The sequence below is a fragment of the Lutra lutra genome, chromosome 11 (genome assembly GCF_902655055.1).
Source record: "Lutra lutra chromosome 11, mLutLut1.2, whole genome shotgun sequence".
Taxonomy (NCBI): Eukaryota; Metazoa; Chordata; class Mammalia; order Carnivora; family Mustelidae; genus Lutra; species Lutra lutra.
The window spans coordinates 86,790,498-86,814,049 of NC_062288.1; the positions used below are offsets into that span (position 1 = coordinate 86,790,498).

At 57.2% G+C, this 23,552-nt stretch overlaps 1 protein-coding gene and 1 long non-coding RNA gene across 3 annotated transcripts in view; one reads left to right on the top strand and one right to left on the bottom strand.

Moving 5' to 3' along the window:
- COPG2 (COPI coat complex subunit gamma 2) overlaps nucleotides 1-23,552 on the bottom strand; it is a 117,384-nt gene that overhangs the window by 15,478 nt on the left and 78,354 nt on the right. The window lies entirely within an intron of this gene.
- Nucleotides 3,935-23,438, top strand: LOC125081175 (uncharacterized). The gene is made up of 3 exons (XR_007121598.1): nucleotides 3,935-5,803; nucleotides 17,882-17,886; nucleotides 22,317-23,438. It is a non-coding gene; the product is annotated as an uncharacterized LOC125081175 (long non-coding RNA).

Consider the following 23,552-nt stretch of genomic DNA (forward strand, 5'->3'; position numbering starts at 1 on the left):
GTGGCACGGAGCCTAGAGGGAGTGGATGTGGAGAGACCAGGAGCCGGGTCCCCCAAGTGGGAACAAGGGCATGAGGAAGCTGGTGCCGCTGAGGACCGTGGGGGAGAGTGGGGAGGAGGCCAGCGGAGGAGGAGATGGGAGAGGTCGCGGCTCATTTAGAACACTGTAGACAACCGAGTCGGTGCAGTGGATGGTGACAAGACGGAAGGTCAGAGAAATGACCAGAGAATGACCTCCTCCCAAATGGTGGCCCTGAGAAGGTAGAGGGTTTAGCATGATTTCAGCGACAGAGGGCCTCAGTACGGCTCACTGGGGATGGAGAAGCTGGTCACCCAGGGGCTGGGGGGTGCGGCAGAGCAGGCCAAGTAGGGAGCAGATGTCAAGGAAAAGAGCTGGGACTCCCTCATGTGACAGGTGGTAGGGAGTTGGTCAGGGGAGTGGAAGGGAAGCAAAAGGGACAGGCAGCAGGGGAGAAAGGAGAGGGCCTCACACATGCAGGGGCTCAGGATGGGTAGAGGAAGCACAACTGAAAAGGGGAAGGGGTCATGGAAAGCTCCCAGTCTGGGGACACTGACAGATTTCAGGGGGGCAAGGAGGCAAGACGGGTGGCATTGCAGCATTGAGATGGGACGGCGGGAATGGGCAGGGAAGACCTCATACCCTGGGCATCTGAAGACTCGGGACTCTCATGAACAAATGGGGAAGGGGCACGATGAGGTGGAAGGAGGGCAACAGCATCGCCGCACTGTCAGGCCCCACCCGGAGCCTGTGGCAGGTGGCCTCAGGGACACAGGACAGACTGCTGTGCCTGCCGTCCCGGGTGTGGGTGGCAGATACACTTAGAAACGCCGGGGGAGCACACAAGAAGCAAACGTCAGCTATGCCGGGGCAGAAAGAGCGGGGTCTAGTAGGCATCAAGACTCCACAGAGGAGGAGGAAGGACCGTCGAAACCAGTGGGGTATCGGACTCTCACTGAGAAGCTTGAGCAGGTGGACAACAGAGGACTAGAGAGAGGGCGAAAGAGGGGGACAGGCACATCCTAGAACCTGCATGTGGCATTGCCAAGGGAGAAAGACCAAGAGGGAAGGAGGGATCTGGACAGTCTCAGTGGGGAGGGGCAGGGCAGCGGCGATGGGCAGCTTGTGTCAGATGACTCCCGGCGCAGAAGGAATGGAAGCCGGGGAGGTGAGGGAAGGGGGATGAGCTAAAAGTGCAGGCCTGGGGTATAAGGTCCTGTGGGCAAGGGGTGGACTGAAAGGGAGGAGGGTGGAGGAAGGGGGGATGGGATGAGGTTAGGAAAAGAGAACCTAAAGGGAAGAGGGAGGCCAAAGCCAGTGAAAGGACCAGATGAGTGACAGCAGATGGTTTTACAGCGGACATGGCCTGCTGAGGGGATGGAAAGAGTGTGAGCTGAGAGCCGATCTCAGGAGGGAGCACACCCGATGGTGAAGGGATGACCCAGTGGGACTCCATGACAGGCACTAAGAGCCTTGACATACACAGACGCTGGAGGAAAGGCTGGGTGCTTACCTGCACTGAGGAGGGAAAAGGAAGAAATGGGTTGTGTGAGGAAAGCTCCTGGGAAAGAATGTCAAAATGGGGCACTGTGGCAGCTGAACAGGTCACCTCCCAGAGACAGACTGGGAGACAATGATGGGAGGCACTTGGGAGGACGCAGGACGGAATGTGCTGGGAGACAGACACCAAGAGGAGTAGTGAGAAGAGAGAAGAGTCAAGTAAGAATCCTGGCAAACTCAGGGGCCTACCAGAAGGAATTCCAGAGCGTGAGGCTAGACGGCTCCAGCAGAGGCGTGGGAAGGAGGCACAGCAAAGGGCAATAGCTGTGGGTTCCTGCGGCCCTGAATGCGGTGGCAAGAATAGAACTTTCTGGCCAGGCTCTTTATCATGGGTCCGGCTGGGAAGGGTGGGAGGAGGGGTGAGGTGGGGAATGGGGTTTGGGTCCCGGTGGGGTGGCTTTGACTGCGTTGGACAGGACAGCAGGGTTGGGACTGACAGGAAGAGGATGTGGGTGGGGGAGGGGGACATAAGCCATGTTCCAGGCACTGAGAAAACCATCTTAAATGAGCTTATAGACTGATAACAAGTCAAGTCTGGGCATGATGATCACAGGCTGAAGAGAGGGCAGAAAAGACCAGTGAATCCATCCGCAGAGGACAAGGGAGACAGCTGTGGGAAAGGCAGAAGGGAAGTGGGCTTGGCAGGAGTCACAGAGGGACATGAAGACCACAGGAGCCAGGCTCTGCAGGGACATGGTGTCATGGGTCTGAAATCAGGAGGGTAACATAGGGAAGGAGACAGTGGCAAGCACTAAGACCAGTACTGGACCAAAGATACTGTCCCAGTGCCTTGTGTCATAAAGGGTGGGGGCGGGAGGGGTGTGAGGGTGAGTGGGGGAGAGAACAGTGCTCTCGTGCACACTGGGGTTTGGGGCACATCAGTGTCAAAGAGTAACTACGGAAGGGATGTATGCGGTGGTTCCAAGAGGACAGAGCCAAGGCAATGACCGAGTGTGGGGAAGCGCTGGGAATTTGAGAAACAGTGTCAGTGACAACTGGTGGAGGCCAGAGGTGCGCGAGGCCGGGACGCAGCCCGGGGAGTCGGGGCGGCCTTCCACTGTGGTGATTCTCCCCGAGGATAGGGGGGTGGTTTTCACCCGAGGGGGGCTGTGGGCACGGCCCCCAGGGCAGGCCTATCAGAACATCTGAGAGGGAGCAGTGCTCTGCTCAGTGCAAAAGCAAACCCAAAAACACAAAAGCAAACCCTAAAACACACCCAGATGATGACACTGATAGGCGGTCTTGGGGGTCGTGGGTCCTCGGGTGAGAATCACTGGGTGGAAGGGGACGAGTGGAAGGCGGGCAGGGAGGTGATGCTTGGGCAGGTGAGCCCCTGGGCCGGGGCAGGTGACGGGGGAGGCCACAGAGTCAGGGCCGTGAGACACTGGGGAGAAGGAGCCTGGCCCAGACAGACAGCGAGCAAATGGATGTAGCCGAGAAGGCCTCTGGTTCGATGTGGGGATGGGGGTGGTGGGGTGGTGGAGGGTTGAAGGCTGGGGTTTACTGTCAGTGGGTCAGGGTGCAGACCAGCTGAGGACACTGGAAGAGGAAGGCGGAGGGAGATGGCAGTGGCTGGAGCGGGGTCAGCACCGTGCGTCTGAGGCAGAGACGACTGACCTGGGCTGAGCAGCGGGTGCCGGATGGAGAAAGGCGCGCTTGGCAGAGAAGACCCCGAGTCCAGTGGGACGACTCCCACGGGGTGGCTGAAGGAACGTCAGGTGGCTCAGGTCACAGGACAGTCCCTGTACCGCGTGTGCAGGGGAGACGCCAAGCAGGAGGGGTGCCGAGCCAGGGCCCTGGAGGGGGGACAGGGGAGCAGTCTACAGGGGTGGGAGAGTGTGGGAGAGTAGAGGTGGTCTACAGGGCGACAAGAGTGACAAAGGACAGGTGATGGGGCCTGGCAGGGAGGGCGGGAGAGGCTGGTAAGAGGATCGGGGAGTGTGCTGTGCCGAGAGGGCGGCACGGAGCCCAGAGGGAGTGGATATGGAGAGACCAGGAGCCGGGTCCCCCAAGGAGGGGACAAGGGCGTGAGGAAGCTGGTGCCAGAGGAAGAGCATGGTGTAGGTAAGACAAGAACGCACAGAGGGATGTGAAGAATGTGTGAAGAATGTGGGAGACATGGAAGGAGGCCAGAGGTTGAGGAGGGAGAGGTAGTTGGCTGTGTAATTTTTAGAGAGAATCCTGTCAGGATGGGGTGTGTCTAGGTCATAGAGAAGTCTAGAGGAATACTAATGTTCTCGAAAATGGCAGAGGCTGAAAAGGTAGGGTGCCTAGTGGTGAATCTGGACAGTAGGTGGATTCTGTATGCACCCTGGTGTTAAGGAAGGTGGCCATGGAGGGAGGAGGGCTGTCTTGAAGGCAGTGGTGAAGAGACAACGGGATGTCACATCACTAGTGGGATGTCACATGACTAGCACATGATGGGGAGGTAGGACGTAACATAGATGGGGAAGCAGAGGGTCTCTCAGAGATAGGAGTGGTGAATAGGCCGAGGATGGGCCCAGAAGGTTCAGTCTATATCCAGCAGAGGGAGAGCAAGACAGTGAAGACTGAGGCAGCCACAAAGAGTGGGTCCATGGGATGTGAGTCATGTCAGGGAAATCGGTGGGAAAACAAGGAACAGGCAGGAGGGAAGAGGGGATGATCTCTTGACACACCAGAGGGTCAGGGGCACCGTGGAAAAGGGGAAGGTGGTACGAAGAACTTCTAATCTGGGGACATCAGCAGATCTCGGGGGGGGCCACAAAGATTGTCGTGTGTGGTACTGAGGCTGGACAGTAGCAGGAGAGCAGAGGGAAGATGCTACCACCTGGGTATATGGATCCGGGGCTCTCAGGAGCAAGGGGGAACAGGGGACACAGGGATAGAGGTGACTGAGGAGTGTGGCAGCCCCACGCATCAGAACAGATACTGAATAGAGACTGCTGATGGGAGAACTCAGGGAGTTCACGGTGGCCTCAGGGAATGGAGTCCAGTATGTAGGTCACACATATGCAGGTCACACATATGCTTTGAAATGGGGGAGGAGCTAACACGAAGCAATGCGGAAGTGACCTTTCTCAACAGTCACCAAATCCCTGCTTCTGCAGTTCCAGAGTTGAAGGGTGGAATTCAAACACGTGGCTAGAGACTCCGACAGGGACTTTCAGCTGGGCAGGGGGACACCTTCAAAAATCTAAGAATGCCACAGGTTTGGTCCAGGAACTTGATGGCAGCAGCAGAGGGGCCCAGGGGGAGAGCAAGGGGCAGGGTAGGGAGTAAGGTCTGGGGAACACTTATTTTAGAGGCTTCATTGGGTGGACAACTGAGGTGGCAAGGCTTCCCGGGATGAAGAGAGACAGGATGGGCTCAAAATCACGTGGCCGAGCAGGAAGGAGGGCAAACAGGCATCTGGACAGTGTCAGTGGGGTGTGCAGGCTGGGGGTGCCTCAGGGGACCCAGGAAGCAAGGGAGGTGGGGGAAGGAGGACGAGCTGGAAGTCCAGGTCTGGCGTAAAGTCCTGTGTGCAAAGGCTTGACTGAGAGGGAAGAGAGAGGAAGGAGGCAGGTGAGGTGGGGTGAGGCCAGGGGAAGGGGAGCCTCACACAGGGAGGCGGGTCAGAGCCAGTGGAAGGACCAGAAGAGCGACAGCAGATGGTTTCAGAGAGGACAATGGCCTGTTGAGGGGATGGAAAGAGTGTGAGCTGAGAGCAAGTCCCGGGAAAGGAGTTCCTCTGATGGTGAGGGGACAACCCAATGGGACTCCATGACAGGCTCTGGGGAGCTTTGAGGTGCACGGGTCCTAGGGAAGAGGCAGGGCGCTTTCCCTGGGCTGAGGAGGAAAAGGGAAGAAACACAGCCTGCGAGAAAAGATCTTGAGAAAGACTGTCCAAAGGGGTCTTGATGGAGTGTGACAGGAGGGTCACGTCTCAGAGACAGGCAAGGTGAAGGGAGGCACCCAGGGGACGAAGGAGAGGGGAGACAGGCTGAACACCAACAGGGAGAGCAGAGAAGAGGGAGGTGGCGGAGAACGCATCCGGACCCGTCTCCGAGGTGCCCCGCAAGGGGAAGCTCAGAGAGGTGGGCCAGGCGAGGGCGGCCTGAGCGGTGGCAGGGGAAGGAGGGAAGAAGAAGAGGTGGTGGCAGGAGCTGCTCTCATGGCCTTGAATATGGTGGCGAGGGTAGAACTTTTCGGCCAGGCTCTTTACTACGGATCCGGAGGGGACGGGGTGGGAGGTGGGGCTGGGGTTGGGGTTAGGGATGGGGTTGGGGCTGGGTTTGGGGTGGGGGATGGGGCTGGGGTTGGGGTGGGGGATGGGTTTAGGGCTGGGGTTGGGGAGAGGGTTGGGCTGGGGTTGGCTGGGAGGGCAGGGTTGGGATCTGTGGGTATAGGGGTGGGGGGGTGGGGGGGGTATGTGTTGTGCTCCAGGCACTGAGAAAAACATTCTTTAACTGAGCTTGTGGACTGATACACGTACAATGCTGGGGGTGATGACTGCAGTCTGGGGACAGCCAGTGAATCCACCCAGAGAGGACACAGGCAAGATGCACAGGAAAGGTGGAAGGGAAGTGGGCTTGGCAGGAATCACAAAGGTCTATGAGGACCACAGGGCAAGGCTCTGCAGGGGGATGGCACCACAGGTCTGAAATAAGGAGTGGTAACATAGGGAAAGGATTAATGGCAATTGCTGGAAAGGACCAGGTTGGGACTGATTATTGTCACAATGCCTGCGAGTCAACTGCTGGAGGCAGAAGAGGAGTAGGGGAAGGTGTGTGAAGAGAACAATGCTCTCGTGCACACTGGGGTTTGGGGCACATCAGTGTCAAAGAGTAACTATGGAAGGGATGTATGTGGTGGTTCCAAGAGGACAGAGCCGGGGCAATGTCTGAGTGTGGGGAAACGCTGGGAATTTGAAAAACAGTGTCAGTGACAACTGGTGGAGGCCAGAGGTGCGCGAGGGTGGGGCGCAGCCCGGGGAGTCGGGGCGGCCTTCCACTGCGGTGACTCTCCCCGAGGATGGGGGGGGTGGTTTTCACCCGAGGGGGGCTGTGGGCACGGCCCCCAGGGCAGGCCTATCAGAACATCTGAGGGGGAGCAGTGCTCTGCTCAGTGCAAAAGCAAACCCAAAAACACGCCCAGACGAGGACGCTGATAGGCGGTCTTGGGGGTCGTGGGTCCTCGGGTGAGAATCACTGGGTGGAAGGGGCCGAGTGGAAGGCGGGTAGAGAGGTGACACTTGAGCAGTTGAGCCCCCGGTCCGGGGCAGGTGACGGGGGATGCCGCAGAGTCAGGGCCATGAGATGTTGGGGAGAAGGAGCCCAGCCCAGGCAGACAGCGAGCAAATGGATGTAGCCGAGAAGGCCTCTGGAATACTGGGGCTGGGTAGAGTCAGTGTGCCAGAGTGGTGTTCTCAAAGCCTAGGAAGCTTTAGCTGCAGGATCAAGAGAGACGGGAGTGGCTGCCAGAAGGAAGCTGTGTGTGCCCCGGGAGCAAAGAGCACCTGAGGGAATGGCCCCACAGGAGGGGGGGGTGGCGGGGACAGGAGACAACACTGTAAGACAGCATCTGGGGGAGAGATGCCTGCTGGGGAGGGAGGGAAGGGGGGGGGTGGTCGGCAGGGTGAGGCTAAGTGCTCTGATGTTTGCGTGGCAGTGCAGGGGCCTGGGCAGGAGGGAGGACAGAGGACAGAGGATGGAAGTAAAAAGGAGAATTGGGAACAGGCTCCATGAGAGCACTGTCAGAGGAGCATAAAGGGGTCTGAATGGAAACATGAAAGGTTCAGGGAGGGACATCTGTGGGGCCCAGGAGGACAGGACGGCGTGGGTACACAGGGGTGGGAGTGTGGGCTGGAGCGGGGTCAGCACCGTGTGTCTGAGGCAGAGACAACTGACGTGGGCTGAGCAGTGGGTGCAGGATGGAGAAGGGTGCGCTCGGCAGAGGAAACCCCGAGTCCAGCGGGACAACTCCCACAGAGGGTGGCTGAATGGCTCATGAATTAATTTAGACATTTTCTTTCCTTTGTACGCAGTAGAGGCACAAAGCAGGTGAGACCTTCAGTCCGGGCTCAGGAGACAGGTTAGGTGTGAGGGCTTCAGGACGTGGTCTAACTGGCAAGAAGACTGAGAAAGGGCAGGTTTGGGGCCTGGTAATTAGGGCAGGAGAGGCTTGTGGAGAGCACAAGGAACCACACTGCCCCAAGAGAGGGTTGGGAAAGAGCCCAAAGGAGGCACTGGCAACTTGTGCCCCAGGTGGGACTGGTGTGTGTAGATGCCCATAAGGGTAAACGAGTGTAATATGCATCAGGCAAGCCAGGAACTTGGGCCAGGGGGGTAGGAGGTCCAGGGTGCCTGAGGGGCCTTGTGATAACGTTGGAGAGAACATTGTCACTGCAGAGCATGGTGGGAGGTGATGTGTCACCACACAGCCTAGAGAAACATGGACCTTTCCCCAGTGACAGATCTGAAAAGGTAGCATGAGTTGGGGTGACAGCAGATGGATTCAGCACAGCAAGTTGGGGGTGAAGAAGTTGGGAATGGGGCAGACATTAGGGCAGGTCAGAAGACATACATCAAGGAGCAGACCACCGAATCCATCCCAGGATGGTGGCCAGTGGCAGAAGTAGGACAGGACATTGTAGATGTGGCAGAGGGTGTCTCGAAGACAAGAGTGGGAGAAGAGGCAGAGGATGGGCTGAGCAAGGTTCATTCCACAGCCCATGTGGAGAGGAGACAGTGGCATCTTGAGTAGCTGTGAGAAGGCAGTCTTTGAGAGTATGCTGGGTTCAGTGAGTCGACAGGAGAAGGAAGAGACAGGCGGCATAGAAGAGGGAAGAGAACTTCAATTATGTGAGGGACCCAGGGTTGGTAAAGGGGGTACCTTGCAAAAGGGGAAGGCATCCTGAGAAGCTCCCGATCTCACAGGGCAGTGGGACAGCGTGTGCAGTAGGGAGAGCGGATGGGAGAAGCAGAGCAGAAGCCCCACAGCCACAGGGGCTGAAAAGCTGGGAGCGTCAGGAGCAAGCAGGGAAAGGATTCAGTGAGGGGTGGAACAGAGGAAACCACGCAGTCTTGCACACTGAGAGGCTCTGCACAGAAACCACTAGCAGGTAGCCTCAGGGACACGGGATGGACTCCTGTGGATGGAGGCCAGCGTGGGGGTAGCAGATAGGTAACAGAAATGGTGAGGGAGTGGAGGAGGAATCAAGGCAAAGGTGACATTTTATGAGACCCAGTTCATGCTTCTGCTATTCCAGGGGGGCCAGCAAAGACAGAGGTCTGGTCTGCACAGAGCCTCCGCACAGAGAGGGAGGGTAGAAGACATTCAAAACCAGGGAATGTCATACGTCTAGTCTAAGAAGACAATGTGTGCACAGAAGGAGAGAGAAAGGCATGCCAAAAGCTTGGGGGTGGTGGGCTCTTGTTCACAATGTTTGATCAAATGCCTGATCTGGCCCCTGACAGAGGGGGCCAGGCAGAATGGGATGGAGAATGCGAGGTGGGTCTTACACCCTGCACTTGGGTGCTCAGAGAAGAATGTGGTCAAGAGGTAAAGAAGGCAGAGCAGGGATCTGGAACTTGACAACAGGGAGTGGGAGAGCATGGGTGATAGGAAGGGGTGGAAGTGCAGGCCCAGTGTAAAGTCCCACAGGCAAGGGGTTGATTGTAAGAGAAGAGAGAGAAGGAAAGTGAGATGGGGTGAGGCTAGGGAAGAGGGAGCTTCATGGGAGGGTGGTGGTCAGAGCCAGTGAAAAGACCAGATGAGTGACAGCAGATAGTATCAGAGAGAACATGGTCTGTTGAGGTGATGGAAAAAGTGTGAGCTGTGAGAAGGTTATAAAAGGAGATATCCCTATGATGAAGGGATGACTTAGTGCAGTTAAATGACAAAAATGAAGGAGCCTTAGAAGTGAGATGCATGAGCTCTAAGAAGAGGCAGGGGGCTCTTTGTGGGTCAAGGAGGGAAAAGGACACAATGTAGCCCACGAGGAAAGGCAGCAGGAAGGAATGTCCAAATGGGATCTTGACAGGAGGGCCATCTCCTCGTGAGACCAGGTGAAGGGAGGCACCCAAGGGTTGAAGGAAAGGAGAATGCAGTAGAAGGGAGACAAGGTGGACGCTAACACAGCGAGCAGGGAGAAGGGGGAGGTACAGTGTGCCCCCTGGCAGATCTCCCAGATGCCTGCCAAAGGAAGTTCAGATATTGGTGCGAGCCAGTATGATCAGAGGCGTTGGAAAGGAAGAAGGAAAAGGGTGGCTAGCAGCGGCTGCTTGTACATCCTTGAGTGTTGTGGAAAGGGTAGAACTTTTCAGCCAGGCTCTTTACTACGGATCCGGTGGGGATGGGGATGGGGTGGGAGGTGGGGATGGGGTGGGAGGTGGGGATGGGGTGGGAGGTGGGGATGGGGTGGGAGGTGGGGAAGGGGGTGGGAGGTGGGGAAAGGGGTGGGTGGGGGGAGACAGGGGAAGGGGTTGGGTTGGGTGTGGGTTAAATTTTACTGGGTGGGTTGGGTTTTACTGGGTCTAGAGGGTAGGATTGGGATTAATGGGCTAGGGGTGGGAGGGGTTGGGGTTGGGGTTTATATGTCGGGGGGGACATGAGCCAAGCTCTAGGCACTGAGAAATCCATCTTTAACTGAGCTTGTGGACTGATTATACATCTAGTGTTGAGGCTGCTGACCACAGGCTGAGAAGGTGGGAAAGACCACTGACTTCCCCTAGAGAAGACAAAGGAGAGCAGCACAGTAAAGGTAGAAGGGAAAGGTCTGGTTAGCAGGTACATCCGTAGGCCATAAGGACCACAGGGGCAAGGCTCTACAGGGCGACAGTGTCATGGGTCTGAAATGAGCAGGAGTGACAGAGGTAAAGGGACAGTGGCAAATGCTAAGAAAGACCAGACTGGACCAAAGATATTTCAGAATGCTTGAGAGTCACAAATGGTGAGAGAATAGGAGGAGTGTGGCAGGGGGTGTGCAAAGAACAGTGCTTGTGACACACACTGGGATTTGGGGCATGTCACATGTCAACAAGTAAACACAAAAGGGAGTGTAATATGGTGGTTCTAAGAGGAAGAGTGCCAGAAGAGTGCTGTGACAGAGTGGGGCCAGTGCTGGGATCTGAGGACGAAGATTCCATGGCAGAAAATGGACACCTATAGGTGCATAAGAAGAGATGGCAGCTCAGGAAGTCAGGGCTTTCAAAGTAGTGATTCTTCTCTAGGTTGCAGTGGGGGGGGGTTGGTTTTCACCCAAGGGGGGCTGCAGACATGGCCCCTAGGGCAGGGGGAGCAAAGCACTTGAGTAGGAGCAGTATTTTGTTCAAAGCAAAACAAACCCCAAAAAACACAAAAGCAAACCCCAGAACACGCCCAGATGATGACGCTAATAGGCGGTCTTGGGGGTTGTGGGTCCTCGGGTGAGAATCACTGGGTGGAAGGGGCCAAGAGGAAGGCGGGCAGAGAGGTGACGCTTGAGAGATGAGCCCCTGAGCTGGTGGAGGCCAGGCTAGGTGGAGGCCGCAGAGTGAGGGCCATCAGATGGGGGGAAGGACGCTGGTTCAGGCAGACAGCGAGCAAATGGATATAGCCAAGAAGGCCCCTGGAATGATGAGGGTAATCCTGGGATTCGCTCTCAGTGTGGAAGGTATGGGATGCCAGTGAGTGTCCCCAGAGCTGAGGACACTGGAGGACTAAAGCTGAGGAAGAGGGGAATGGTAACCGCGAGAGAGCTGGGTTATACTGTGTGAGCGGAGAGCGTCAGAGGGGACGTCCACACAGAAGGAAGGGGCAGACAGGACAGGAAACCGCACTGAAGGGGAGCATCTGTGGGAGAGATGCCTGTGAGAGGGGGAGAAGGACAGGAAGAGGGCTGGGCGGCAAGACCCAGGGCTCTCTGCAGTGGACATGGAGTGCAGGGGTGTCGGGGTGGGGTTGGCGGGGGCCAGGGCGGGAGGGCAGGCAGAGGGCGGAATGCTGCTCTGAAAGGGAGAAGGTAGGAGAACGGGGAACAGGGTCCCTGAGAGCACTGTCAGAGGAGCATAAAGGGGTCTGAATGGAAGCATGAAAGGTTCAGGGAGGGACATCTGTGGGGCCCAGGAGGACAGGACAGCGTGGGTGCACAGGGGCGGGAGCACAGGCTGGAATGGGGTCTGAGGCAGAGACGACTGACCTGGGCTGAGCAGCGGGTGGGGGATGGAGAAGGGCGCGCTCGGCAGAGGAGACCCCAAGTCCAGTGGGACGACTCCCACGGGGTGGCTGAAGGAACGTCAGGTGGCTCAGGTCACAGGACAGTCCCTGTGCCGTGTGTGCACGGGAGACGCCAAGCAGGAGGGGTGCCGAGCCGGGGCCCTGGAGGTGGGGCAAGCGAGCAGTCTGCAGGGGTGGGAGAGTGTGGGAGAGCAGAGGTGGCGCACGGGGCGACAGAGTGACAAAGGACCAGTGAGGGTTTCTTCCAGCTGGGGCATGGGAAGCTTGTTCAAAGGTTATTGCATTGTACTTCACCAAGAAAGTATGTTAGCCCAAAGGAGAGAGCTGTGAGAGAATTTGCCTCTGTTAGTGGACCAAGGGCGTGAGGAAGCCCGTGCAGAAGAAAGAACACACTGCGGGTCAGGCAGCAAGGAACTTGAGAGAGGCTGGAGGAGGCCAGGGGAAGATGGGGTGGGAGAGGTGGCCCATTTAACTTTGCTATGGCCGGGTCAGTGAGGGGCATTGCGGGGGGGATGAAGAAAGGTTGGAGAAGCACTGATAAGCAACCACTGTCTTCAACATGGTGTACCTGAAAAGGCTAGGTGCTTGGGCGTGAACGGGGACATAAGATGGATTCAGTACAGCAAGTCAGAGTTGAACAAGCTGGCAACAGAATGAATAGGAGGCAAGTCAAGAAGGGAGTAGATGTCAAGGAAAAGACCACTGAGTCTTTTCTGTGAGTGGCATGTGGTAGGGAAAGTAGGACAGGCTGTTGAAGGTGACCAAGAGAGTCTCTTGAAGACAAGAGTGGCAGAAAAAGCAGAATGGACCAAGCAAGGTTCAGCCAGTCAAGCGTTGATACAGACAGTAGTCGTGGGCATCAGTGAGAAAGCTATTTGGGGGCTGTGAGTTGGGTCAGAGGAGCCGAAGGGAAAAGAAAGGGACAGGCAGCACAGAAGAGGAGAGAGAAAGAACCTCATGAAGGTACAGGGCAGTCAGGATTGGTAGAGGGGACACCAAGGGGAAGGCAGCCTGGAGAGCTCTCAGTTGGGGGACAGTGGAGATCTCGGGAGGTTAGAGGGCTGGCATGTGCTGTCCTGAGGCCAGATGGTAGGGACAGAGCTGAGCTGAGCCAAGCTGAGATGCCACAGACGGGTGTTTGAAGCCCTCAGCAGAAGTGGGAAAAAGGGTCAAAACAGGGTAAAACAGGAGACATGGCATTTTTGCACATTATGATGGACCCTGCACAGAAACCATGGCAGGGACACTCAGGGATTTGGAATGGACTCACATGGAGTCTTGTGAGCAGCAAATATGCTTAGAAATGGCAGGGGAGTGGGTGGGAACCAAGGCAGAGGTGACATTTTGCACCAAGTACTGAATCCTTGCTGCTGCCCATCCTGTGGGGCTGGCAAAGGAATGAGGCCCAGAGACTCCACACAGGGAACTGGGAAGGACAGAGACTCTGAAGATCAGTGGGGTGTCCAAGAAGAGAATGAGGGCAGCAGAGGTACACAGAGGGAGACAGTAAGGGCAGGATAGTGGGGACCTAGGGAGCTTTGGTTCAGGAGCTGTGATTCAGTGGACAACAGAGGGGGTGAGGCAAAATGGGATACAGAGTGAGAGGAGGGCTTTAAAAGATTTTTTTTTTTTTAATTTTATTTATTTCACAGAGATCACAAGTAGGCAGAGAGGCAGGCAGAGAGAGAGGAAGGGAAGCAGGCTCCCCACTTAGCAGAGAGCCCAACGCGGGGCTCGATCCCAGGAACCTGAGATCATGACCTGAGCCGAAGGCAGAGGCTTTAACCCACTGAGCCACCCAGGCGCCCCAAGAGGAGGGCTTTAAATCCTGCATGTGGTTATTGTGAGGAACATGGCCAAGAGGGAAGTAGGCAGGGAATCCAGCCCATGGCAAAGGAGAGAGGGAGGGTAAGGGCCATGGGCGGGGGTGTCTCAGGGGACCTGATGGAGAATGGAAGCTGTGAATGCACAGGGAGGAAGAGGAGGAGGAAGTGGCAGGTCTGGTGTGAAGTCCCTTGGGCAAGGGCTTGACCGAAAGCGGAGAGAGGAGGAAGGAAGGTGAGATGGGGTGAGGCTAGGAAAAGAGAGCCCAAAGGGAAGAGGGTGGCCAGAGCCAGCAGAGGGATGGGAACGAGAGACAGCAGATGGCTTCAGGGGAGGATGTGGCATGACAAGACAATGGCAACTGTGAGCTGTGAGAGCAGGTCATAGGAGGGAGCACTTCCGGATGAAGAAGGGATGACCCAGTGCAACCACATGACAGGCATCAGGGATCTTAGAGATGAGATACATGGGTTCCAGAGAAGAGGTGGCCTGAGGAGGAGAGGAAGAAAAGTGTCCCATGAGGAAGGGTGGCAGGAAGGATGGCAGAATGGGGCCTTGTTGCAACTAAATGGGAATGTCACCTCCCAGAGACAGATAAGGTGATGGGGAGGCACCAAGAGGAGGAAAAAGTGTGACAGACAGGAGGAAGGCTAGATACTAATGGGGGTAGGGAGGGGAGGGGAAGGAGAGGGAAGTGACGGGTTGAAATCCAGTCAGATTTCAGAGGTCCCAACCAGAAGGAAGTTTGGAGCTCGGGGTCCGCCAGTGGAAGCAGAGGCACTGGGTGGAGGGAGAGGAAAAGGGGTAGTCAGCAGTGGGAATGGAGCCATAGCTGTTCTGTGGCCTTGAATACTGTGGTGGCAAGGGCAGAACTTTCTGGTGGGCTCTTTACCACTGATTCTGACAACATGTGAGGGAGGGTTCAGGTCTGCATGTGGGTTCGATGGGAGGGCAAGGTGGACATTACTGGGTGCAGAGATGAGGGGGGCACAAGCTAAGCTCCAGACACTGACAAATTCCATCTCATTTGACTGAGAAGGGAGCTCATTTTTGCGTCCTGTTGTAGTAGGTGAAGGCTACAGGGTGGGGAAGTGGGGGGAGAAGTGAATCCACCCAGGAAGGACACAGAGAGGAGCTGTGGGCCAGGTGGAGGGAAAGGTGTGGTTAGCAGGTAACACAAATGGCCAGGAGCACCGGAAGAACAAGGATGTACAGTGGGCCTGCTTCACAGATCTGATGAGGATGGGTACTGCAGGAAAAGGGCCAGCGGCAAGCATGGAGAAGGACCAGATTTGGACCACACATAGTGTCATTAAGAGTCATTAAGAGTTGGAGGAAGCGGGGAGTGTGCTGAGGGGGAAAGGAGAGAACGAGGCTGGAATGCAGCCCGGGGTCGGGGCGCGGCTGGCATCCGACTGTGGGCAGTGCTGGGACTTGAGGAACCCAAATTGCTGGCGAATGGCCGGAGGCTCGAGCCGCGCAAGGGGAGTGGCCGCCCAGGGAGGCAGGCTGGGCTCTCGCTGCAGTGATCCTTCCCTGGGATGGGGCGGTGGGCATGGGACACAATGGAAGCCCAGGAAAAGACTGGAGGGGTGAGTAGGGCTCTGTTCGAGATAAACCATAAGCAAACAAGTAAATACAGGACAAAAACCTGAGCTGCTGCTGGTGGTGACAGGAGTCCGTACGTGCTAGCAGTCTTGGGGAAGAACTGTTGGGGGAAGGGCCAGAGTGGGGAGATGGGCGGAGAGAGGAAGCCCGAGCAGATGATGTCCCCATCAGTAAGGGTGGAGGCATCAGAGTCAAGACTGTCAGACATGGGGTACAAGACTCAAGACAAGGCAGATGGGCGAGGAAATGAATACAGCCCACAAGGCACCAGGAATGATGGAGGCTGTGCTAGGATCCGCCGGCAAGGTTGGGACTGGAGAGCAAAGGCAGTAGCCCAGGAGCTGAGGACACTTGAGGAATAAGACTGAGAGATGGGAGGAGCAACCAAAGGTAGTTGGATTTTATGGACAGAAGCAGAGAGCACTGTCCCTATAGGAAGGGGCAGACAGGATAGGAGACTGCACTGAAGGGGAGCATCTGGGAGAGAGATGCCTGCGAGGTGGGGAGGGAGAAGGACAGGAGGACTGGGCAGCAGACCCAGGGCTCTTTGCAGTGGACATGGAGTACAGGGGTGTCGGGCTGGGGCTGGCAGGGGCCAGGGCGGGAAGGCAGGCAGAGGGCGGAATGCTGCTCTGAAAGGGAGAAGGGAGGAGAACCGGGAACAGGCTCCCTGAGAGCACTGTCAGAGGAGCATAAAGGGGTCTGAATGAAATCATGAAAGGTTCAGGGAGGGACATCTGTGGGGCCCAGGAGGACAGGACGGCATGGGTGCACAGGGGCGGGAGCACGGGCTGGAGCGGGGTCAGCACCATGTGTCTGAGGCAGAGACGACTGACCTGGGCTGAGCAGTGGGTGCAGGATAGAGAAGGGCGCACTCGGCAGAGAAGACCCCGAGTCCAGCAGGACGACTCCCACAGGGTGGCTGAAGGAACGTCAGGTGGCTCAGGTCACAGGACAGTCCCTGTGCCGCGTGTGCAGGGGAGATGCCAAGCAGGAGGGCCACCAAGCCAGGGCCCTGGAGGTGGGGTAGGCGAGCAGGCTGCAGCGGGTGGGAGTGTGTGGGAGAGCAGAGGTGGTCCACAGGGACAGAAGAGTGACAAAGGACAGGTGATGGGGCCTGGCAGAGAGGGCGGGGAGAGGCTGGTGAGAGGATCGAGGAGTGCGCTGTGCCGAGAGGGTGGCAGAGAGCCCAGAGGAGGGAGTGGACATGGAAAGACCGTGAGCCAGAGGCATGAGGATGCCTCGTGTAGGAGGACGTTGCACAGCACAGGTAAGACAAACATGGAACCTGGGAGACACAGGAGACCAGAAGGATGAGGTCATACAGGTGGTGGCTCATTGAAATGTTGGGAGACAGCCCTGTCAGCGGATCATGGTAAGATGATGAAAGTTCAGAGAGGAGCTTAAGGGAGCAACACCCTCCAAATGGCGGACCTGAAAAGGCCTTGGGCAAATTGGGACAAGAGACAGATTAGTATGGCAATGTTTGGGGACAAAGGTGACAGCAAGGAGGAACAAGAGGGCTAGTCCAAATGGAGATGTCAAGGAAAGCCTTGGGAAATGTGCTGCAATGACAGGCGTGTAATGGGGAAGTTGGGATGGGATGCTGAAGAGGAAGAGGTCTCTAGGAGAGCAGAAGCAAATTGTGGGGATGGGCCGAGCCAGGGTCAGTGTGCAGCTGGGCGTGGAAAGAGAGACAGCCATGGAAGGTGGTCCTTCAGATGAGAGGTCACAGAACTCAGGAACAAAGCAACAAGCAGCATGGAAGAGGGGAGAAATCATGATGTACCAGGGACTCTGGGTCTATAAAGGGGGCACCACATAATAAGGGAGGCTGAGGAGCCCCAATCTGGGGACAGCAAGCAGGAGGTGAGAAGAGGGTAGGGGGGGCCACAGCAGGAACAGAGCTGAGTTCAGCAGAGCTGACACACCACAGTTCAGACTCCTGGCTACCAGGGGCCCTCGGTAGCAGGTGGGGAAAAGAGGTCCCAATACTGAAGTGAAAAAAAACAAAAAAAAAAAAAACCGCTGCCCATTAGACAGACCCTGTACAGAAACCATGGCTGGTCACCTCAGGTCACTGAGTGGGTTCCAGTGGGTACAGTCCAGTGTGTGGACAGCAAATCTGCTTAGAAGTGGTGGGGAGTGGGTAGGACCAAGGTGGAAGGACTGTAGGAAGGAAGCCCTGTAACCCAGGCTGAAGATGGGAGGGTTAAGCATGGGGCGGGGGATACCACACAGGTGAACCAGAAAAGGGCTAAGACCTTCAAGAACCAGTGGACTGTCACAGGTTTAGAGGTAAGATGATTATGAGGGTTGTGAAGGGCGCACAAGAGGGGAGAACAAGGGGGGCAGACCGTCAGGGACTGTGGCTTTGAGACCCCTTTCCTCTGGTGGACAGCAGATGGGCGAGGCACAATGGGATGGAGAGTGAGATGAGGGTCTTAAGTCTACAGGTGGGTGTTGTGAGGGGAACATGGCCAAGAGGGAATGAGGGGCAAAGGAGGTCTGTACCATGTCAACGAGGAGTGGGAGATCAAACACAATGGACCTGGGGTGGGTTCCTCAGACCTGAGGGAGAGAAGGAAGCACCAAAGTCAAGGGAAGAAAGAAGAGGAGGAAGTGGTAAGAACTGGGGTAAAGTCCCATGGGGCAAAAAGCTTGACATCAAAGGCGAGACAGAGGAAGGAAGGTGAGGTGGGTTGAGGGGGGTGAGGCGAGGGAAAAGGGAGCCTCACGCAGGGAGTGGGGTCAGAGCCAGTAGAAGACCAGATGAGGGACAGCGATGGTTTTAGAAAGAACAGTGGCCTGCTGAGGGGATGGAAAGAGTGTGAGCTGAGAGCAGGGCCCAGGGAAGTAGTCACACCCGATGGTGAAGTGATGACCCAATGAGACCCCAGGAAAGATCTGGGAGCTGTGAGGGTACATAGGTCCCTAGGGAAGAGGCCAGGGTGCTCTGAGCTCAGCAGGGAAAGGGAAGAAATGCAGTCCGTGAGGCAAGATCATGGGAAAGACTGTCCAAATGGGGGCCTTGATGCAGTGTGACCAGAGGGGTCACATCTCAGAGGTGAAGGGAGGCACTGGGAAGGATGGAGAATGAAGGTGTGGAGGAAGGGTGATGGGAGACAGATACCAACAGGGGGGAAGCAAGGAGAAGAAGAGAACAGGCAGGATCCATGCAGGTCCTCAGTGATCGCCAATCATAAGGAGATTTCCAGTGGTGGGTTCCTCCAGTGGGAGCAGAGGCAGGGGAAGGAGGGGGGAAAAGGGCTGGCTAACAGTGGCTGCTCCTATAGTCTTGAATGTTGTGGGCAAGGGGATAATTTTTGGCCAGGCTCTACTACGGATCCGGCGGGGTTGGGGTGGAAGGGGGGATCGGGGTGGAGGGGGGGATCAAGGTGGGAGGGGGGATCATGGTGGGAGGGCAGATGGGGTCGGGAGGGGGGGTTGGGGTGGGAAGGGGGGATAGGGTGGGGGGCGGTATTTGGGTTGGGGTGTGGCATGGGTTTATGGGAGGGTAGGGTTGGGATCAGTGGGCATGGGGGTGGGGGTTGGGAAACATGAGCCATGCTCTGGGTACTGAAAAAACCATCTTTTTTAACTGAGCTTCTAGGCTGATCACACGTCCAGGTTTGAGGATGAGGACTATAGGCAGAAGAGAGGGCAGAAAAGACCAGTGAATCCACCTGGGGGGACAAGGGAGAGCAGGTGCAGGAAAGGCGGAAGGAGAGTGGGCTTGGCAAGAGTCACGGAGGGACGTGAGGCCCACAGGGGCAAGGCTCTACAGGGACACGGTGTCACGGGTCTGAAATCAGGAGGGGTAATAGTGAAAGGGACAATGGCAAACACCAAAAGAACAAGATTAGGACCAAAGATACTGTCCCAGTGCCTTGTGTCATAAAGGTGGGGTGGCGGGAGGGGGTGTGAGGGTTGAGTGGGGGAGAGAACAGTGCTCTCGTGCACACTGGGTTTGGGGCACATCAGTGTCAAGAGTAACTACGGAAGGGATGTATGTGGTGGTTCCAAGAGGACAGAGCCGGGGGCAATGTCCTGAGTGTGGGGAAACGCTGGGAATTTGAGAGGAACAGTGTCAGTGACAACTGCTGGAGGCCAGAGGTGTGCGAGGGTGGGGGTGCAGCCCGGGGGAGTCAGGCGGCCTTCCACTGAGGTGATTTCCCTGAGGATGGGGGGGTGGTTTTCACCCGAGGGGGGGCTGTGGGCACGGCCCCCAGGGCAGGCCTATCAGTACATCTGAGGGGGAGCAGTGCTCTGCTCAGTGCAAAAGCAAACCCAAAAACACACAAAAGCAAACCCAAAAACACGCCCAGACGGTGATGCTAATAGGCGGTCTTGGGGGTCGTGGGTCCTCGGGTGAGAATCACTGGGTGGAAGGGGACGAGTGGAAGGCGGGCAGAGAGGTGACGCTTGGGCAGGTGAGCCCCGGTCCGGGGGCAGGTGACGGGGGAGCCACGAATCAGGGCCGTGAGACGCTGGGGAGAATGAGGCCCGGCCCAGGCAGACAGCGAGCAAAATGGATGAGCCGAGAAGGCCTCTGGTTCGAGTGGGGATGGGGGTGGTGGGGTGGTGGAGGGTTGAAGGGCTGGGGTTTACTGTCAGTGGTCAGGGGTGCAGACCAGCTGAGGACACTGGAAGAGGAAGGCGGAGGGAGATGGCAGTGGCTGAGCGGGGTCAGCACCGTGTGTCTGAGGCAGAGACGACTGAACCTGGGGCTGACAGCGGGTTGTGGGATGGTAGAAGGGCGCGCTTGGCAGAGAAGACCCTGATCCAGTGGGACTACTCCCATGGGGTGGCTGAATGAACTGCAGGTGGCTCAGGTCACAGGACAGTCCTTGGCCGCGTGTGCGGGGAGATGCTGAGCTGGCCCTGGAGGTGGGGCAGGGGAGCAGTCTGCAGGGGTGTGAGAGTGTGGGAGAGCAGAGGTGGTCTACAGGGCGACAGAGTGACAAAGGACAGTGTGATGGGGCCTGGCAGGGAGGGGCGGGAGAGGCTGGTGAGAGGATCGGGGAGCGAGAGGGCGGCACAGAGCCCAGAAGGAGTGGAATGTGTAGAGACCAGAGCCGGGGGTCCCCCCAAGTGGGGAATAAGGGTGTATGAGGACCCTAGAAGACGTGAGAAGATGAGGTGGTTGAGTAGAGGCTGAGTTGAAGGGCGAGTCACCCTATGGAAGGGCATATGGAGACAAGAGAAGTCAGACGTCCAGAGAAGCACCCACTGTCTCCATGATGATAGCCCAGAGGGTAGAGTATGTGGGGTGGACTGGGGAGCAGATGGGTTTGGGACATCAGGCTAGGGACCAAAGCCTGGCTGCAGAAGAGCACGAGGGCTGGTGAGAAGAGAGCAGTCGTGAAGAAGAGACCACGGAGTCCATGGGAGGACCAGAAGGTCTCGGGGAAGGGGGGAGCGTACGCTGAGGACGAAGCAGAGCATTTCTGGAAGACAAAAGTAGGTGAGGAAGCAGAGGACAGACTGCGCAAGGTGCTTCTGCATCCATAGGGGAGAGAGCAGCCCTGCAGGGAGGAGGAGGGTACAGCTGGGTTCAGGGTGTCCATGAGCATAGAAAGGGCAGGGAACCTCGTGAGTGTGCAAGGGGCTCAGTGGTGAAAAGAGGGGAGGCTGCCTGGAAGCTTCTGTCAGGGACATCAGTATGTCTTAGGTAGGGTGAGGGACTGGTATGTGCAGTGTTCAGGGGCCCGATTACAGGCAGAATGGAGATTCCACAGGCTGGACATTTGGAGACAGGGCCCCCAGAGCAGGAGGATAAGGGGACCATGATACGGGTAAACAGAGAAGTGGGGGCAGCACAGCACATTGACTACGGATCCACCCAGAGACCTCTAGCAGGTCCCTTCAGGGACTCGGATAGACTCACGTGGTTGGAGTCCACTGCGTGGGTCAAAAAGATACACAAGTAGAGGAGTGTGTGGCAACCGAGGCAGAAGGGATAGTGTGCAGCAGCCAGCGGAATCTGGGGGCTGAAGGGCTGCAGTGCCGTCCTGGGGCAGGGACTGTACAGGGAGGGTAAAAGGAACTTCAAAGCAGTGTGGTGCCATAGGTTTGGGTCCAGGAACATGAGCCGGCAGCATAGGGGCCCAGTGGGAAAGCAAGGGGTTGTTGGGTAAGGTCTGGGGACACTTGTTTTAAAGGCTTCATTGGGTGGACAACTGAGTGGGAAGCCTTCCCAGGATAGATAGAGACAGGATGCGCTCAAAATCACATGGCTGAGCAGAAGGAGGGCAAACAGGCATCTGTACAGTGTCAGTGGGGGGTGTGCAGGGCTGGGGTGCCTCAGTGGACCCAGGGGAGAAGGAATGGAAAGCAAGGGAGGCGAGGGAAGGAGGACGAGCTGGAAGTCCAGGTCTGGCGTAAAGTTCTGTGTTGCAAGGGCTTGACTGTAGAGGGAAGATAGAGGAAGGAGGCAGGTGAGGTGGGGTGAGGGCCAGGGGAAGGGAGGCCTCACACAGGGAGGCGGGTCAGAGCCAGTGGAAGGACCGAGAAGAGCGACAGCAGATGGTTTCAGAGAGGACAATGGCCTGTTGAGGGGATGGCAAGATTGTAGCTGAGAGCAAGTCCCGGGAAAGGAAGTTCCCTCTGATGGTGAGGGTACAACCCAATGGACTCCATGACAGGCTCTGGGGAGCTTTGAGGTGCACGGGTCCTAGGGAAGAGGCAGGGCTCTTTCCCCGGGCTGAGGAGAAAAAGGGAGGAAACACAGCCTGCGAGAAAAGATCTTGAGAAAAGACTGTCCAAAGGGGGTCTTGATGGAGTGTGACAGGAGGGTCACGTCTCAGAGACAGGCAAGGTGAAGGGAGGCACCCGGGGACGAAGGAGAGGGGAGACATGCTAGAACACCACAGGGAGAGCAGAGAGAGGGGAGGTGGGCGGAGAACGCATCCTGACCCGTCTCCGAGGTGCCACCGCAAGGGGAAGCTCAGAGAGGTGGCCAGGCGAGGGCGGCCTGAGGCGGTGGCAGGGGAAGGAGGGAAGAAGAAGAGGTGGTGGCAGGAGCTGCTCTCATGCCTTGAATATGGTGGCGAGGTAGAACTTTTCGGCCAGGCTCTTTACTACGGATCTGGTGGGGACGGGTGGGAGGTGGGGGAACGTGTTAGTGACAGGACTTGGCTTTGATGGGCGGGACGTGAGGGCAGGGTAGGAGCAATGGAGAGGGGTGTGGGGAGACATGGCCCAAACTCCAGGCACAGAGATAAGCCCGTTCTCAAACTGAGCTTGTGGACTGATTCACACCCAGTGTTGAGGGCGACGGGCACAGACTGAAGAAACATTGGGGAAGACAGGGGAGTCCACATGGAGAGGACAGGAGAGCAGCTGCCGGAAAGGCAGCGGGAGAGGTGCGCTTGGCAGGAGTCACAGAGGGACATGAGGGGCAAGGCTCTGCAGGGGAACGGTGTCCTGACTTATACCAAGAGAAATAAACTAGAGAAAGTGACGGCCACCAAGGGTGTCAGGGCAAGGGTCAGGAAGAGAACAGTGCTCTAGCGCACACTGGGGTTTGGGTTAGGTCACATGTCAGAGAGTAAATGGTTGGGGGGGAACGCAGGGAATCCAAGGGCAGAGAGCCGGCCCGTGTCAGCTGCTGGGGCAGTGCTGGGCCTGAAGGACAAGTGTTCCCGGCCACTGATGGAAGCAGGAAGCTAGAGGTGCGCGAGGGCGGGGCGCAGCCCGGGGAGTCGGGGCTGCCTTTCACTGCAGTGATTCTCCCCGAGGATGGGGGGGTGGTTTTCACCCGAGGGGGGCTGTGGGCACGGCCCCCAGGGCAGGCCTATCAGTACATCTGAGGGGGAGCAGTGCTCTGCTCAGTGCAAAAGCAAACCCAAAAACACACAAAAGCAAACCCAAAAACACGCCCAGACGGTGACGCTGATAGGTGGTCTTGGGGGTCGTGGGTCCTCGGGTGAGAATCACTGGGTGGAAGGGGCCGAGTGGAAGGCGGGTAGAGAGGGGACACTTGAGCAGGTGAGTCCCCGGGCCAGGGCAGGTGACACGGGAGGCCACAGAATCAGGGCCGTGAGACGTGGGGGAGAAGGAGCCCGGCCCAGGCAGACAGCGAGCAAATGGATGTAGCCGAGAAGGCCTCTGGTTCGATGTGGGGATGGGGGTGGTGGGGTGGTGGAGGGTTGAAGGCTGGGGTTTACTGTCCGTGGTCGGGGGTGCAGACCAGCTGAGGACACTGGAAGAGGAAGGCGGAGGGAGATGGCAGTGGCTGGAGCGGGGTCAGCATGTGTGTCTGAGGCAGAGACAACTGACCTGGGCTGAGCAGCGGGTGCGGGATGGAGAAGGGCGCGCTTGGCAGAGAAGACCCCGAGTCCAGTGGGACGACTCCCACG